The following is an 18288-nucleotide window of genomic DNA, read 5'->3' on the forward strand; positions in this document are numbered from 1 at the left end:
GCTGCGTTATAGCAACCCGCTTTCAAGTGAAACACTTGAGATAGCACAATATGTACTTTTTTTGAATCTCAATAAAAAGGAACTAAACATCCTTCCTTTGGCCAGCTAACTTATTGCCCCATCTTGCTATACCTACGTTTGGGTAAGTAGGCTAAAACCTGCCTTCGGAAAGAACACTGAGACAAGATAAATATCTGCAGTCTTAAGAGAGAAGAAGGCAAATATTTGTGTGCTACTACTTCTACGTATCCCTCAGGAGGTTATGAACTTCGTTTTTTTCCTAACCGGATGCACAAATAAAAAAAAAAAAAAAAAAAAAAAAACAGACTTAGAATTACAGAATGTAATATGAAGAAATGGCAGAAAAACAAACTTAAGTTCTTTTTAATTGAGAAATGTAATTTGTACAATGCATGTATCTAAGTATACGCATATATATATATATATACAATGTAATTAAAATGGTCTACATAGCATAAGATGAAACCCACACTGACAACAGCAACAGTTAAAGATCTATTGAAATAGCAAATAAAAACCTTTTAAAAAGTGCCATCAAAACATCATAAGCATTATAAGCGATTTTTTTGTTACTTTCTTTTCTTCTTTTTACCGAACCCATCACTACAATGTTCATTTTTTATTATTTACCCTCCCATCATTTCTCTTCCCGCAGATTGTTTGTTGTAATGATTTTGAGAACGGCCCATATTTTCTGTCTGTAGCTATATATACACAACACAACAACAGTCGTTATACAGTTTATTCTACACGATACAACGATCGTGTGTAGGGAGGTTAGTTAATTACTGCTTATAAAATGGCCACATGAGCAATGAATCACATTACATAGTACATATATATGTATACACACGCGCATAGATATAAAAAGCAAACCAGAAATGAGGGGAAACAATTTGTCCCTCAGGCCAAATTACATGCAACTTGCAACTGGCCACACATATAATAGGAGTACATTACATACTCGTATATATGTACATAGGTATAAATGTCATCAAACACACACACTAAATGAAATAACACTGCGTGGGTTAAGGTAAACAATTACTTTGAATTAAAGTTATTGCATTTGTGGGTTATTAAATGAGTACAACTTAAAACGACCACCTGTAGGATTCTGTCCTATGGTACACAAATACTTCTTGAAAAGGCTGCAAGCGTATTATGCATTTTTTTTATTATGATTATTTAATTATATGTATAAAACTTTTTAAAATAAAAATGCGCATATATAATGCATAATTTGCAGATTTCATACTGTACACTGATATGAGAATTAATTAGAATGCATAACTTTTTTTTTTTCGAATACCTATTCATATTGGGGTAAATGGAAATGAAATGAAATCTTTGAGTTTTACGTCCCACGGTTATGCCGGTTAGGCTAAAGGAGACGGCGATGATGAGTAATGAATGAAAATGGTGGAATGAAGAAAATGGGAGGAAACGGGAGAACCCCGAGGAAACCCACGCACACGGTGTTTGTCCACCACAAAGTTCACTTGGCGTGGGGTAAATAGAGTTGCAATTTGTATATTGTTGAGTAGTGATCGATAATTTCGGAACGATTCGTTCCAAAAGAACGAGTTCTTCAGTAGAATAAAAGAATCGAATCTCTGAAAGGAACCGGATTCTCTTTTGGTGGAAATCAAAAGAGGAATACACTTAGGGGAATAAAAAGACGGTTGACGGATTGAGTCAGTGGTTTCGAGTTGATGGAACAAGATGACGGAACGAAGCAAAGACGACTGGATCCAGTTGATGGATCGATATGAATATAAGAGGAGACAAGTAGTATTTTAGAACAGGAAAGTAATGAATGACGAAGGAACACATAATGAATCTATTGTGAGAAACAAAACAAACCTTCCTTCTTCATTATATGTTCCCTGTTTGCATCTTAACTAACAAGAGCGAGAAATCAGGCAGAAATGTAACGTTCTGTGCTTGTATCAAATATGCTTCTATTTATTCTCGTATCTCCTATTAAAACGAACTTTACAATAGCGTAACAGTTGATAAAAGTGACGTGACTCGATGGATGAAAGAAGAAATCATACGAGAGGACCTTAGGGGTTTCTGAACTATTTAATTCATCGGAGCCAATGGATTCGATCCTTGTTTTTCTGGATCGAATCCTTGTTTGGAGGATTCAAATGGAGGAAACCAAAGAAGTCTGAATCATACAACTTACCGAAACCAAACATATTGTTGTTACAGTCATCATTCCATGGGAAGATTCTCCTTGCAGTCGAATCAATAAAAGCTATCAATTAATAAAAGTTATTGTACCAACACAACGAAGAGTATTTATTAATATTTTAAGACACGCAAATCTTTATCAATATACTTTAATAGATTTTTTTTAATGTTGTTATATCACACCTTTCATGGATCTCTCGCGAAGGATTCTGATAACTTCTAGATAAAATAAAGAAATAAAGTCAAAATATAAACTTTGTACATACATTTACAGAACGAAACAAGATGATTTTTTTTTTTTTCGAAAACCGAGATGAGACGAGTCTTCTACAAAAAGAAATTACAAGATAAAACGAGACGAAAAAGTCTTATTTCTTGTCTTGTAAGCAAGGTTAATCTTTTGACTTTCGAATTTCTTTATATACTAAGAACTTGTAGAATTTATATTTGTCCCTTAAAATTTTGTCACTTTAAAATACTTTGTTTTAAATACGAGAGTCATCCAGAAAGTAAAGAACGATTACGCATCACGCGCGGCGCCGACCCCTCACCACTGCGATCGCGAGCGCTGCAGTTGTTATTTCCTTCCTTCCATCTCAGTGTGATGTGTGTGCCAAGTCTCAATGCTGTGCGGTCAAGCTACTTGTTTTTGCAGCGATTCAAAATGGCGGCACCAATTCGAAAATCCCGCACAATGTGAAATAACGGAGTGTTATGCGTTTTCTGAACGCGCCTTTAAGCCTATTGAAATTTATAGGCAAGTAAAGAATGTTTATGGTGATAGTGCAATGAACGAGTCATCAGCGAGGAAATGGTGCATTATGTTTAATCAAGGAAGAACCAGCGTCCATGATGAAGGCCGGAATGGGAGACCATCACTTGTTACGGAAGAACTGAAGGAAAAATTCAGTGCACAAAGTGATTTTTACTTATTTCCGAAACTTAAGAAATTTTAGGGTGGAAAACGATTCGCAAACGATGGGGAACTCAAGCAAGCAGTGATAGCTTGGCTCAAATCTTTGGCGGCAGAGGAGTATAACATGGGCATTGACAAACTGGTCCCACGTTATAACAAGTGTCTTAACAACTATGGCTTTGATTACATAGAAAATTAATCTAAGAGTAAGGTTCTGTGGCTTTGTGAATAAAGTTTTGTGCTGATATCTTTTCTTTTTATTTAACCGTACCAAAACGTTCTTTTCTTTCTGGACACTCTCGTATATTATCTTTCTTGTGCATTGTCTTAGTTTAGGAGCCTGTATCCTGCGAAATTAAAATACCGCTAATTTTACAGTAATTATGTGATATCTTCAAACAGATAAAAGATAATCGAAAAGTGGAACAAGACCTCCATAAACGATGTTATTTTGCATGAGATACCGTTGTCACGAGTTACCTAGTAGCTTTTCGTTTACTGTTATTTAGAAACGCGAAAATAAATGCCGATTTTCTAAATGTCTGGAAATCGAAAGCAGATAAATGAGTCGTGATAACGGTATCTCACGCAAAATAATACTGTCTAGGGAGCTCTTGTTCCATTTTTCGATTATCTTTTATCTATTTGAAGATATTACATAATTACTGTAAAATTAGCGGTATTTTAATTTCGCAGTGATGAGGCCTCACGAATAGATATCACGAAGTGCTAATATATATTTTTTTAAAAAAAAGTAAAAGAAGGCAACACATTAAGATTTCAATTGTAGATAGTTTGCCCTTAAATGAAATGAAATGAAATTTTTGAGTCTTACGTCCAACGTTTATGCCGGCTAGGCTAAAGGAGACAGTGAAGATGAGAAATGAATGAAATGGTGGAATGAAGAAAGTGGAAGGAAACGGGAGAACCCCGAGGAGACCCACGCACACGGTGTTTGTCCAACACAAAATTTCGCTTGGCGGGAACAGGGTTTAAACCCGGGACCCCATGCATCAGAGGTGAACGCTCTACCACTGAGCCACCGCGGCCCCTTATTTTGCCCTGAAGTTCTATTATAAAACAACCCATCATTATTCTTACGCCGTATTTAGATATGCTCAGTCATCAAATGTAGTAGATAATGATATGTAGGCATACGTATGCCATCTTTTGGAAACTCATATGAGAAAGAAGAAAAATAAACCCGTTTTTTAAAATGTCTGTTTAATCAGAGTAGCAAACCCTTATAATTAATAATAACAATAACAATAATAATAATAATAATAATAATAATAATAACGATAATGTTCGTTTACATCAAAACTGTTCTCGTACGTGTTAGCATTGTTTGAAAACAATTCATACACATATCACTCAGATGCATTTAACGGTATAACAAAATGTCTCCGCTATGCATTATTATGCATGCGCTTGTAGATAATTTAAATTGCAAAACATTATTTTTGTTAGTGAAGTTGCGGTTAGCAACTAAGGAAGTAAGTTTATATATGTGCCCACATGACAGAACACAAAATACTGAGATTTCCTTTTCACACTGTGAAATAACAAAACAAATAATAATAATAATAATAATAATAATAATAATAATAATAATAATAATAATAATAATAATAATAATAATAATAATAATAATAATAATAATAATAATAATAAAAGTACAGCGAAACAATGGTAAATGTGTTAAATATTTAATTTGTAGTTAAATTACAACCAAATGGACAAGTAATAACAGGAATGCGTTTGGCTCTAAAATAAACAATGATTGACTTATTTTACTATCAACCATGGCTACATTAATATTGACTCTCTACTTTTTTTTCAACTTTTTTCGGGTAAGTTATACTTTCATTAGTCAAAGTGTTCTACAAAGCATCTAGACTTGTCTTCTTCGAAAGTAAATGTATCACTTTAAAAATTAATCTGAGTTAATACCAAAATGCTTAATACAGTAAAACCTGTCTTCAACGGACCCTTTATTAAATGGAAATATTTCACGGTCCGATGAATTTACTGTCGAAAATAGTGTTAAAATCTCTTTATTAAATACAAATTGTATTTTGCGGACAACGGAAATCAAAATAAACTTAACGGAAACTTTTAATTTCGGAGCTCAACATTTAGAAAGTTGTTAGACATCCTATGCTATACATACATTTTTAGCAAAACAAACGGTGATGTACAAACCAAAACAGGCACGACGGATATATATATATATATATATATATATATATATATATATATATATATATATATATATATATATATATATATATATATATATATATATATATATATATATATAATATGTAGATAGATATAGATAGATAGATAGATACTTTAATTCAGAATAATGTGGAATGTCTGAAAGGAGAAGTGAAGGAAGAAGAGAAATAAGGCACTTTTACTTATGCATGGGTCTACCTTCGTTAACCGGAAACCTATCTTCAACGGAATGTTTTGCGAGTCTCTCTCGATTCCGTTCAAGACAGGTTTTACTGTATTTTTAATAGTATTAACCAAAATTTCCCTAATTTTATATCAGTATAAGAAGAATGAAGCATATGAGACGTTCCAGGTAGTAAGGTTATTGACAGCTCTTGGCAACAAACCACTATAATCTCACATAGTGTTACCTACGAGGCAAATGTTGAGGCTATCTTCTCACGAAAATGTTGCCATCAAAATGTCTTGTCCCGGAAAGTGTATCTATATCTGTTGGAAGAGATCTGTGTCGTTTGTTACCTCGTAATGAAAATTCTGCTTTGTCCCGTCTCGTGAGTACCGTAGCTGAAAAAGAAAAGTGGGCGTATTACAAAAGATCAACCAAGATCGACTCCTGCAATTTTAAAGCGTGAATTGTTAAATCCACTAATCCCTGGACCTACTGATTAACGTGGAATCCGAACCACATGAACTCCCGCCGGGAATCGAACCCGGGTCTCTCACGCCAAAGGCGCGTACGCTAACCGCATAGCCACGAAGGAGCTCTATGCTGTGTGAAGTTTGTTAAACTATCACTACTGGTTTCACAGTTAAGCTGGATATCTTTTACGCATGTTAAACTGTAGTCGTAATTTTTATCTTGTTCCTGCATAATGTATCCATTTTTATGGTATGTTCTGATTTTTTTCATTAGTTCTTAACAATAATGCACTTTTTTTCATTCCTTGTAGGTTGATGTAAACTTTCTGCAAATGTAATCTATAAATGATAGCTGCAGTTCTCTAAGGTAAGAAGGATTTATCTTATATATTCAGATTTATTTGACTTATTCATGTAGGGTTAATGAATTACACCGATAAACTGTAAGCAGAGACATCTCATATCAAAATAAGGAAAAAGAAAGTTCACGTAGATCTAAGAGAGAAAGTGTATAATATAGCAGCTAGGGCTATCCAAATGTATGAAAAAATAATACATCGCAACAGTTGTATTTTGAACACTATGAACCATGAGGTAGTGGTCCATATGAGTTGAAAGCAAGGCCAAACATACGCTACCCAAAAATGCTTATTTCCCTAATCTACATGAGACGTTTAATAAGTTTTGCGCAGATGGTTATAATATTGTTATTAGTTGCAAAATGATTATGAAATTTTAGGTAAATATATTTTGAACTTGAACATGCCTACAAGACAATGCCATTCAACGTAGCTGCTGTGACGCATCTCGTCCAAGGTTGTTTCCATACCTTGAATGCACTTTCGTAAAATTCAGGTGGCGACGTTCACACCCATTGTTCACACAGTTTCTCAGATTGTAAATGCTTGCTCGTGCGTCATACGTCGGCCAGTTGGAAATGAGTGAGCTATTACTTCAGCTAACATGGAAAGTATGGAACAAATTATGTAGCCTTTCTCTTAACATTTTGATACCTTGCTTATATTATTTACCTTTTAAAAGAATCATTTTTCAGTAAAAACAATGCTCATGTGACTTGATCTTTGAGGATTTAATTCAGTCAGATAAAATTGTGTCAGTCTGCAAAACAAAATAAATAAATAAATAAATAAATAAATAAACTTCTACTGAAAAGAAAATTACAAAATAAAAGAAAAACAAAGTATCTATGTTTACCAAATGAGAATGTAGGTTACACTTCTCGCAATGCATCAAGAAATAAATATGCAGCAGCAACAACTTTCTGCTTAATGTTGAAAACAAATCAAACAAGATCTGCAGTGGTACTTTAATTAAATTTTTAAAAGAACAAATCACAAAAACTTTCTATTTTAAATTCACATAAGCCTATTTTCTTGGCTTAAATTATTTGAAACAGTTTGCTTTATTGCATGATGACTATAGCAATAATAAATATTTTTTGTGTTCATTATTGTTGTGATATTAAGTTGTGATATGGTTACCAAAGTTTTAGTGACATGAAGTTTAATTGATAGCAGAATATGAAAGTAGATTATCTGGATGCTAGGATATGAAGTTTTAGGTAATGGAACATTCTAGAAATGATGAAATACAGTATCGTATCATAATTTAAAACATTGAACACTTCCTACCTGTACGAGTATGGAAATAAAATTACTATTATAATATATTAGCTTTAAATAACTGTTTCATAACTTTAAACTAGATTGTTGTTAATTTCAATAATGATTATAGGATATTGTTTATTGTTTATTTTTAGTAGAAAGATACTACTTTAGATGCATTTTGATTATTATTAAAACAAGTTACATAGAGAAAGATTATAAAATAATAAATATAGAAATTTTAAATTTTAACAATTTACGCCTGTCATGGAGGGAGACCTCCATGCACAAACTTCTTATGTGTTGCTTTTTAGCATAATTAATGAAATACTTAACAAAAAGGTTTGATGGTATAGGCTGAAATCCATACTAACAGGGATTTAATTTCAAGGTTGACTCACAATGCCCGTTCTGACTAACGCACCAACTGTCAAAATAACTGCCCAAACAACTAACCCCTTGTTTACGATTTGCTTAGTTTAAATACCCTGTTTTTGGCTTTTCACCTGTATAAGTTCCTTATTTTGTTTTTGTATTTTAAGGTTAATGTAAAGGGACAAGTTTTGCCGATAGATGTCACTACAGTCTTCGTATCTCTCCCATGTATTTTTTATCTTTTACGAAAATGTACAATTTCTTTTACACATTTCAACTTAGAGACTTCAGATTTTTAGAGAAGGAACTTAACCTATTAAAGGGAAACAATCCGTGTCGATTTTTTATTTAGAATTTTCTTCATTGTTGAAACAGTTCTATTGTTAAAGGTTTGGATATCCATTTAAACAATTAAGTCATTTCAACAATGAAGAAAATTCTAAATAAAAATAAGCACGGATTATTGTCTTCAATAAATTATGAAGTTCCTTTTCTAAAAATTTGAAGTCTCTAGGCTGACATTTGTAAGAGAAATCGTGGATTTTCGTGAAAGGTAAAAAATACATGGGAGAGATACGAAGACTGTGTATTGCCATCTATCGGCAAAACTTGTCCCTTTAAGCCAACCTTAACATTTTCACTTTCATTTTTAGATTTTACTTCCTTGAAAGTGCGTTTACGATACCTCAACTTGTTTGTTTCTTTTATTTTTAATTTTAAAATTTTTAATATACATTAATGAGTCAAATTTGCATTACATAACTTATCTAGGGCTCTTTAACAAATGATGCGAAACATATTTAATTTAGTGGAAGACATTAATTACATGATAATTCAACGATATGACAACAACCATAGTACTCATAAGAGGAACTCAGAGACCTGGATATAAATACTAGCTGAAATGCCCGTTCTTCGCACGGAAAGAATAGGTTTATTAAAAATGTTTGAATTCTCTTTTTCGACCTTAGATTAGGCCTTTCAATTATAGTATAACTAGGTATGAATTAATTGTAAATTTGGAGGGAAGTAATCGCCCTTTATTGATTATTTATTATTTTTTTATGCAACAATTGTCTTCGTAAACGAAGACGATATGCAAATAGTTGACTTTGACATATTAACGTAAAACATAATAGCTTTGAAAAATTGTGTTCGCAGAACAAAACAAAAAGGACTTCGCCCTATTTCTAATGGTGAAAATTCAATTTTCTATTGTTTACAATGAGAATTCGTGCGCCAAATGCTTTTCCAAGATTAAGTCTATGGGCATCCCGTTTTTTCGGTGATTATTCCTGAATGGTATGTAAGGTACACGCGACTCCTTACGACAATCAGCGCGCGCTCTCGAATCACGATGTCAAATTTGTTAAAAATGGTTCATGGGGGAGTATCCGAATAAACGAACGCCTACGTCGTGCAAAAAGGACAGTGATAGAGCGTTCACCTCTGGTGCATGGGGTCACGGGTTCAAACCCTGCTCCCGCCAAGTGAACTTTGTGGTGGAGGAACATCGTGTGCGTGGGTTTCCTCGGGGTTCTCCCGTTTCCTCCCACTTTCTTTATTCCACCATTACATTCATTTCTTATAATCACCGTCTCCTTTAGCCATAATCGTGGGACGTAAAACTCAAAAAAATCATTTTATTATTTTTTTTCGAGTAAAGAGGAGCTTCGCTCTAATGATAAAAGCCCATATGCAATATTCTTTTTTTGAATTTATTTTGAACCTTTTTACTCCCTTAGAATATGTCTTTTAATCCAATTGGAATGATTAAAACCGAGCTTGAGGTAAGGTACTAGCAATGTTTGAAAACTGATTTCTAACGGATCAGCTGTTATCTCATAGTTCGAAAACAAACAACAGAGATGGTCGATTTCAGTATGGAGGGAAAAATACAGAAATTGCCCCAGCCACTTCCTTAAAAGTGTAATTTTGGAAAACGCTAGGACATGTGTCCGCATATTTATAATAAGTTAATTATTGTATTTTATATACAGAGTTTCATGTTCCTAGTTTATCGGGCTCATGAGATAAATGTTGAACTTGCGATACCCTTCTTTTAGATAGTCCATTAATGACTTTTTTAGTTTAACATCCCACGGTTATGCCCTTTAAGCTAAAAGAGACGGACGAATAATAAAAATGAATTATTATGAAATTAAGATTTTTGTTTTCTCCCACCGGGAATCGAACCCGAGACCACGTGTACCAAAGGCGCATGTGCTATCTTTTTTTTTATTATTAAAACTTAACTGACTCACTGTATGTGTCTCAGTACTTGAACTACTGATTACTTAATATTACTTGCTTTACTCGTTTACTTGACTTTTTTTTCAGTCACCTAGAACGACAGGGACACGAACACAGAAACATCGAGGACAGTTAAAATCACAAAGGCTGTCCCACCGGGAATCGAACCCGGGACCTCGTACAGCAAAGGCGTACGTGCTAGCCACTACACCACCGAGGAGGGCATTCCTTAGACCAACTGGGAAGATCTAGATATTTCATTTACTATTGCTGATGTTAGTATCTTCTACATATACTTCCTTATTGAATTTTAAGTGTGGTGTTGTTTTCAACTGAAATATGGATTATTTGACTTTGGTCTAAATGTAACGTAATATCTGCAACTGTTCCTTACTGACTGATGAATTTTCCGTTTCAGAGTAAAAAAGGAGAGTGAAGATCTTGTTTGACTTCAGTTACAAACGAAAAGCTCACTTTGAAACTTAATACTGGTTGAAGCCTAGTTTAATGCAAAAAGGATATAGGGAAACGTAGAATTCTTGATCCGTGGACGAACTTTTTCATTTCCCCCTCCCCCTTCCCACGTGTGGATATATAAGCTCAGTCTGAAAAAAAAAATCTGTGTATCACATTTCACTTTGAATTTCTTTTAATATTAAAGAAATTCACACACTGGTGGTTCTCACTAAGGATGCCAACTCTGGGGGACAGGCGGAGGGGCATACATTTTGGGGGCAGCTATTCTTTGTGTATACCGAAAATAATAGTTTCAAAATTTCACTTAAATTACAATACAATATGTCTAGGGGAGCAGTTACAGGGTGCGAACAATGCTACCTGGGAAGCATTTGCCCCCTTGACCCCTTTAGGTACTATCACTGATGGTACTATCTTCGCCATTTCCATTCTACTGTTAGAACAAAAATTACAGAACTTTTATTAAGATTATAATAAAACCTAAATTAGAGCTTCAACATGGCTATCTGGTTAGCGTACGACCCTTTCGGTATGAGAGACATGGATTCGATTCCCGGTAGGGGCTTATGTGATTCGAATAGTCGTTAAGCCAGCGTTTCCCAACCGGTGTGCCGCGAATGGACCGCTGGTGTGCCGCGAGGAAATCGAAACAAAATTATTAATTCTATAGCAACCAAATTGCAAGACATAGGGAAAAAATGTATATTTTTGTATTTTACATTACTATCAATTTCTACTATGAAGAAAATTACTGTAATTGTAATATATTATTCTACATCTATTACTGTGTAGCAGACAGTATCTCCGCTCATACACATTTCCACGGTTAGCTGCTATGTTACGCTTCAATTGAGAGTCATATTAACACCGAAGATGGAAGCACTTGTACTATATGCGTCAAGTGGACGTTCGTAGAACACTCATTCGCACGCGAATGACAGAACACTTTGTTCAACAGGTGTGTTTTGACTTCGACGCATCGCAAGGAGTATGATTGCAATAATATGCACTGGTTTTGGTTAAAACAGCAAAGTTAAAAGTACAAGACATTTGTTTGTTCGTTCGTTATTTAGTGATCTTCGTTCTTAGTGAAAGGTTGAATACAGTTTTCGAAAAAGAAAGCGTATTTTTAAAAATCTGAGTCCTATATTTCATTCTAATTGTTTTCTATTTTAAAATTAGAATAAAAATTAAGCATAATGAATTAGCATAGGGGAAAACCAGTGATCGAGCTTTCATCTCTGTGAGAAGATCAGTAATCACAGAAAAAAAAATACCATGGTATTTTATATTTGCAAATAATAATAATATCTATGAGTGTGCCGCGAGAATTCAAGTTACACCCGTAGTGTGCCGCAAGTTGAAAAAGGTTGGGAAACGCTGCGTTAAGCTGTAGGTTCACGTCCTTATACGGAGAGTCTCGACGCTGAAAAGGAACGCAAAACTTCGAATCACCCAACCAACCAAGAATGCAATTATGAATTGGGATGTGCCATAGGCATTTTTACTGTAAAGTGAAGTTAAAGTAAATGTGTGGCTTGTAAGTTCTTTTTGTGTGTTTTATTTCCTTGTACAACACCGAGGCTATGAAGAACAGGGACAACTAATAGGGCTGCCTGCCTACGAGAAAAGAACTGAAGCTGTCTCGTCTCGAAAAGTGTATATGTTCATCCGTATGAAGAGTTTTGTATCGTCTCATATTGTTACTAAAATTTTGTATGGTTTCATGGGCAACCCTACCTAACATTAACGTGAGCAAACCTACCTACTATTAACGTGGGCCCCTATCTACTATTAACGTGGGAACACTACCTACTATTAATGTGAGTCATTTTATCTATTATTAACCTGAGCAACCTTATCTATTATTAACAATTGTGTATTAACAACATGTGTACATTAACAATTGTAATAGGTCTATTTTCGGTACGTTATTAAGAAGCTACGGGCATCAAATTACACTTTAAAATAGCTCATTAATTTACAAATAAATGTGCGCCATTGGTTAGGACAGTGGTTCTCAATCTAAATCCTATCACGACCCCAATTTTATCACATCCTCTTGCCAGCAACCCCTTTATAATTTCTAGATTGGGATTTGTAATATGTGGGATTTGTAATATACCTATTGCGAAGATAGAATTGGTAGATATGCAGTTCTCATTAGTTTAATATCGTACTTATTTCTTTTAAATTGATTTTTAAACAACTCTGCACCTGTTGAAAATGTTTAGTACACCTGTTTTTTTTTCTTAAAAATAAAAAATATCCCCATCAGAACAAAATTCAAAATAATATTTAAAAATATTTTCCGTTCGCTTATCTTCGCGACCCACTTAGGGATCGCGACTCTCAAGTTGAGAAACCCTGGGTTAGGAGAAATCAAGCAACAATAGATACAATTTGGTACTAAATGGTTCATATTTTCCTTATACAGTACATAAAAAGAACCTATTATAGAAGAATGACAATTAGCAAGAGATCAGATTGGCAACTAATGAAATATTTTTTTAAATATCAAAACGCTCATATCCTGAAATGATATGAACTTGGGTGCTTGTTGTACCCCACCCTCTTGATGACATTCTTTGTATAAGTCAATGCCTACATATAATTCTTAATCTCACAAAAAGGTGACTTGTTTGACTTTATTATTATTATTATTATTATTATTATTATTATTATTATTATTATTATTATTATTATTATTATTATTATTATTATTATTATTATTAGTTTCTCCTCGAGCCTTTGGCTCACTGTACGCTCTAAGTTAAAATAGTTCTTAATTAAAATCTCTAATTGTATACATTTAACTTTTTTATTTTATTTTAGTTTGCCTAACAACTAACTTGCGGTTCCACGAATATTAATACTCCAATTTGAATGTAGTTTCGGCCTGTTAATGTGGTAGTATGTTTCATATAGAGTGGCGGTAAAGCTTGTTAAAATATTGGACTGTTATAAAGGTAAACGGTAACAACTGTCTATAGTTTATATATGTTGTGCCCATGTTGATTACTTACTAAATTATATTCTGCTTGAGATGAAATAAATACTTACGGATTATATTTAAGTAATTACCGCCTTATTTAATACGGCAATTGTTTTAATAACAAACAGCTAAGCATGTTCAACATAATCATTGTCAATTTTGAAATAAAGGCAGGCAGGCAACAAACGTAGCGGAACAGCGACTGTTAACTATTAGCAATTGGCTTTATTTGCAGGCTGATATAAGGATTATTCTTATTATTATTACGCTCATTCGTGGACGTGTCTTTGGCGTGGGAGACCCGGGTTTGATTCCCGGCAGGAGCTCATGTGGTTAATCAGTAGGTCCCGTCTCATATAGTCTCGCTGCTGAGAGGAACATTAAACTCAAAATCAACTCATTAACAACTTTTATTATGATTAAAACAAATATTGCCGTATCTATTGTTAGATTTTTTTTTTAAAAAAAAAAAAGAGCTCTTGAACTAAATTGTGGAAATCTACTAAGAAAATCAATGCTATTTGAATGTGTGTATTATTTTAAATATTTGATGATGAAGCTGTAAGCTGTGTATTTGTATATGGTATTACTAGATATTACAACACCGTGCTGCGCGAATATCTCTCTCGCTACGTGCGAAGACATGTTGTTAACATCGATCCGAAAGCACTCTCGCTCTTACGGTAGATTTTAGAAGTACGTATCTTGTGTGTATATATATAAAATAAAGAAACCAACCTGCGTTCTCCTATGCTAAATTCATAATTTATTAATCCCTCTTTCAACATGCCACGTATCTACTATCCTCACCTGGGAGAACGAAATGGGAAATCATCTTCTTCTCTTTCCTCTACAGCAAACCTGAGAAACTGTTCCTTCTCAAGCGTTCTTGAGAGATGACAGATTATGTAAAGCCAACTCAAAACCAACTCAATAACAGAACCAAAGATATCAAAAGATGAGGCACAAATCAATCGATAAATCTCATGGGAATGGGCAAAACAGGTTTTTATAAAAACTGTAAACCGGTGTGTAGAAAAATGACATTTGAGTTTTCCCCAAAACCGGTTCGGTTTTCCCCGAAACCGGCTTTTTCTTTATATGAAACCGAAATGTTTTTAAAACTGAAACAATCCAAAACCGGTTTCGATAGGAAACCTAACCAGTTTTTATTTTTTAAAAAAATAAACCGGAAGTGAGTCTGTAGAAGAATCAAAAACTGAATATTTCAGTTTTCTTGAAAAACCAAAAACCAGTTTTGGTTTCCATCAAAAACGGTTTTTGATAAAATCTAAATGGATTTGATAGAAAACTGAAACTGTTCTCGTTAATTGTATTTTTAATGAAAAATCATTGAAAACTGTTTATTTTTGTTCGCACTAATAAATCTCATTGAGATGAACAAAATTATATGGGTAAGTGTAAATTATCATGCGCAGTTTTCGAGAAAATCAAAAATTGAGAAAAAAACTTTTGTGCAAACCGAAACATTGATGTTGTATGATAACCACGCCACTTATTAAGGTGAAACTGATACTGAAATAGATCTACACATTAACAAAGCTTTTTATTATGACACTAGCAAGACGATAGATGTCAGTAAGGTTAATGAGATATACCTCAGTATATAATTTTGTTAATGAGAGATAGCCAAGTATACGGTATAGTTAATGCGATATAGCCCAGTACACGGTTTAGTTACTAAGATATGTATAGCCCAGTATACAGTATGGTTAATTAGATATAGCCCAGTATATAGTGTTGTTAATGAGAGATAGCCCAGTATATACTATGGTTAATGATATATAACCCAGTATACAGTATGGTCAATGAGATATAACCTAGTATACATTATGGTTAATGAGATACAACCCAGTATACAATATGGTTAATGAGATATAATCGAGTCTACAATATGGTTAATGAGATATAGCCCAGTATACAGTATAGTTAATAAGATATAGTCCATAATTATGGTTAACACACTAAGGCTATAACTTTGGTTTAATCATAATATTTTTCTAAAGATATGACATATACCCTATCCATCGATAGAACACGTCGAGCTGAACAAAATTGCATGTTTGAAACGTAGTTTGCGAGAAAAATCTAATTTTTATGGCGTTAAACAGTATGCAGTTTCTTGCCAATCGGATGTAGTTGATAGCTTTTTTATTCTGCTGAAATAGTTCATTTATAGTTCATTTATTTATGATATGTATATGAAGAATGAACATTGTTGAGTACCAGATTGTAACCATTATTGTTTCATTTCTTCTACCAGTGACACATACTTTCTAACAGTGACACACAAACTGCGAACCGTGACACACATACTACTTGTAAAACAAGAAATATGCTTGCAACGTTTCCAAGTTTATAGAGAACAAAGATAATATTAACAGTGTTGTGGAACTGTAATTTTCTTTATATAAAAAAATATTTAAAAATTAGGAGAAGTGAAGTACTTACCACAGTGTTTTCTCAACCTCGGATCTTTCAATCCTTGGGGATACGCAAGAACTCCTTGAACATTGATTGATTGATTGAGGTGTAATATTTCTTTTGTTCCACTAAAGTTGTAACGAGAATGGAGAAAGAGTTCAGCCATGACCTGTATGCAAATGTAACATCATGTTATTCGTATAGAAAAAGAATAACAACTAAGAAAAATAAACTTTAATCAAAATTACCGAAGATCAAATTCAAACTTGGGACCTCCCAAGCGAAACAGCAGTTTAACTACTAGCCTACACTCCTGCTTGATGAAATACATAACGTACAGATTAAGTTGTTGCTACCATGTAAGCGGAAGGGCTTCGAAATGACTAACAGAATTACCCAAAACAAACAAAAGGAAAAGGGAAGTGCATATGAGATACAGGATGTTCGAAAGAACAACAAACTAACTTTGGGAAATAAGTCCTTACACGAAATATTATGTATATATATGGACAACATGGATGCACATATCCATCATTTCTAAGTTTTAGCCCGCCGAAAATTCGTGGCAAGAACATAAAAGTCATAATTCGAGAGCGAAATGTCAAATGAAAGTAGAATAAAAGAACATACGTTTATTTTGAACCTAGATTCCGTTAATGCTGTCAGTGAATATAGACCAGATTTCAATGCCTAAAATATCAGTTTATTTCCAGAAGACCTTGTGAACATCCTTCTACGTTTCAAGGCTAACCCTGGCGCCGCCAGTGTTTTAATCTACTGATACATTAATGTAACCTAGCCTTGAAGTAAGAACTCTTTATTTTAACTGGATCTACATCGGACATTTCATTCTTGAGTTATGACTCTTCAGTTTATTATTTCGACTAATTATCAACCTATCTAATGATGCGTTTGCATGCGTCAATTTTGGTCTGACTTTTTATCATGCTTTTACATGAGGATTAATTTATCAGTTTTCGGTGTATTTAGGAACACGGAACACCCTGTATAGAATACAGCGATCCTTGAGGGAAAACACAATGAAAAAAAAAAAGATTCAATTATCGCTGTATGCTAAAGGAAAAAAGCTTCTTACTCAATATACTAATTCTTGTATAGACCTTTTTGAAGCTGTATGAAACCTTCTTCACTAAAACTAAAGGAGGTAAGTTTACCCAATCAATAATTCTTGTGTACATCTTTATAAAGCGAATTAAAACTTCTTTACCTACAAGCTAAAGGAATAAAGCTTACCCATGTACTAATTCTTGCGTACATCTTTCTGAATCGGCATGAAACTTTTTTTCCTACAAACTAAATGAGTAAAGCTTACCCATTCTTGTACACAACTTTCTGAAGAGGTATGAAACTTTCTTTCCTACAAGCTAAAGTAGGAAAGTTTATTCAATGTACTAATTCTTGTACACATCTTTCCAAAGCTGTATGATACTGTCTTACCTATAATCTACTGTAAAGGAAAAAAATCTTACCCAGTATACTAATTCTTGTATATATATCTTTCTGAAGCTGTATGAAACTTTCTTCTCTACAAGCTAAAGGAAAAAAGCTTACGTACTGCGCTAACTCTTGTGTATAGCTCTTTTCTTTCCTGTAGGTATTCCTTTTAGCGATTTCTTTTTTTTATTTTACCGATGATACTTCCCTCAAGAGCCATCACTGCAATACAAGTATATTTAGCCTTTAAAAAATAAAATAAGATAGGATGAGCCATTATAACATTTTTATTCAATTGTGTGTATAGTGTATACTTCCTCTGCACGCCTTGGTCTCATTTTTGCGTGACGAACACATTTTACAAATGAAGAAACAATCATGCTCTTGAAATCTTCAACTCATTATATGAATGGAGAAGGAAGTAGACGACAAAATATATTGTAGTTACGTGTACCCATTCGTTCCGTGTTTTTTCTTCTATTACTATTATTATTTTTTAAAGGAAAAAAGCCAAGTTTGTACGTATGTGAGAATAAAATGTCAATGTACTGAAAACAAGAAGCGGAAAGCAAGACTTAACCGTACATCTTAAAAGTATTATATACTCTGTAATATACAAAGGGTTAAGCACAACGTCGTGA

General features: G+C 33.7%; 1 protein-coding gene across 1 annotated transcript in view; it reads left to right on the forward strand.

The window, feature by feature from the left end:
- The window catches only part of LOC145690152 (uncharacterized), a 450019-nt gene that overhangs the window by 109559 nt on the left and 322172 nt on the right, over nt 1–18288 (forward strand). The window contains exon 2 of the mRNA XM_081764761.1: nt 6334–6389. The gene's annotated coding sequence lies outside the window, so the exon portion shown is untranslated. The remainder of the gene's footprint in view (nt 1–6333; nt 6390–18288) is intronic.

This window comes from Thermobia domestica, chromosome 7 (assembly GCF_964235325.1).
Source record: "Thermobia domestica chromosome 7, izTheDome1.hap1.1, whole genome shotgun sequence".
NCBI lineage: Eukaryota > Metazoa > Arthropoda > Insecta > Zygentoma > Lepismatidae > Thermobia > Thermobia domestica.